The sequence below is a fragment of the Pundamilia nyererei genome, unplaced genomic scaffold (assembly GCF_000239375.1).
Source record: "Pundamilia nyererei isolate P.nyererei 1_Seehausen unplaced genomic scaffold, PunNye1.0 scaffold00130, whole genome shotgun sequence".
NCBI classification, from domain to species: Eukaryota; Metazoa; Chordata; class Actinopteri; order Cichliformes; family Cichlidae; genus Pundamilia; species Pundamilia nyererei.
In genome coordinates this window covers 1,330,201-1,332,045 of record NW_005187531.1, presented here as the reverse complement: position 1 = coordinate 1,332,045, position 1,845 = coordinate 1,330,201, and positions in this window count along the sequence as shown.

The following is a 1,845-nucleotide window of genomic DNA, read 5'->3' as shown; positions in this document are numbered from 1 at the left end:
CTTCTCCTCTCCCTCTAAGACATTGCAATATTAGCTGATGGCTTAGTGAACATGCTTGTGTCCTTTCGGCAGCACTTGCATATATAAAGAAATATCTAGACATGTCCTTCAAAGTTTTGCTTAATCTTAAAGATATTAATCGCATTCTCACAATCACACTGTAGCTGATGAGCATGCAGCAAGTTAGTTTAATTGCTCTTTCTTCAGCCACTCACTACACACAACTTTGGTATTTATGGTCATTCCAAAATATGACTTTTCGGAAAATGTTAAATTTTAAATTCTCTCTTTAAAAGTTTTTTGTTGTTGTTGTTGTTTTTAAGTTTGATGGATCCATGACTTTACAAAGCAGAGCTGGGGAAATGAAAAGCTGAAACGTGTTAGCTTAAATTTTGCCCAACTGCTAACGACTGTGGCTGTAGTAGAGCGCTGTTCATATGAGGAACTTTATTAATACGTGTAAGGGTCTTTCAGCTTTGTTTGTAGAGAAAGTCATGTGGTGATGAAAAATCTGCTTTTGGTGCAAATGCATAAATTTACACACGAATTTTAAAAATATATAGTCCACAGTCGTAGTTAATAAAGAAAGACTCCAAGAGATGACAGAAAACAGAGTTCTGTCTTTTTATAATTTGACAATGAAAGGCAACATCATGACTAAGTTCACTTGTTTCTTACAGCCAAGCCCTCTGTCACATAGGCCTAACCCATAATTAAGTATAATGCTAAACAATTTGACCTTAAGGATCTCTGTAATTAGTCATCGCTCGTTAGTATATGACAGTGATGCAAGACTGTTTAATAAGCAGCAGCGTGTTCTCTCCTGGTAAAATGTTAACCATCCAATTACAAAACTGCCTCTCCACCAAATAACATCTAAACTAAATTTTATTCTACATTTCTGCAAAGCAACTGATAGTTTCATGTTTTCTTTACATGATCGTTATCATTAGTTTAATGTGTTTATAAAGGACAAAGACACTTTTTGGGGACACAACCACGAATGCATGTATGGGAGTGAGGTTTTTATTATGCAAATGAATGTTACAGGCATTTTTTATGTCAAAGGACAATTATGGGACTTCTAAAAAAACATGTTATACATGCTGCGGCGTGTTATTTCCCGTAATGTGCTCAGTTAGAGACACGTACATACATGCACACTGGCTGTTATTTACACTGTTGAAATGTTCAAGTTTTCAGAAACATTTTTAACTAGTTAACATTAGTCTGAAGTCCTAACATTCCCCCAAAGAAAACTACACACCCTTTCCCTTGGTGCATGTTGTCCATGGAGACTTTTATAACCCCTGCCCATTTGGAGCTAGGAATAGCCCCCAGCGGTGGTTTTTAAAGATTTTGTCCTTCTCTTAATGGCTGAGGTTCATGAGGTAGAGCAGGTCATCTGTTAAGAAGGTCAGTGCTTCAATCCTTGACTGCTCCAATCTACATGCCAAAGTATCCTTGGACAACATACTGAAACCTTAGTTATTGCCAATGTGTTCACCATAATGTGAATTTTAAAAAGCAGAACTCAGATTTGGAAAAAAGTGCATGGGTTAATGAGACATCGTAGAAAGCACCGTGAGTGCTCGAGTAGAAAAGCATTATATAAGAACCAGTCAATTTGCTAGTGTTACATAGTATTCAGGTCTTAAACCTGTCAAAGTGTGAATTGGTTTTCAAAAGGCATCATGGCAAAACTGGCTCTGTATAAATAGGAAAGAGGTTGTCGTTAGCTGTAGGGTATAACTTGACAAGCTTTGTGGAAAAGCTTTTATTATGATTTCTAACCCAAGTTTTAAACGCAGGTAAACATTAGTGATAACCCTTATAGCAGACAAG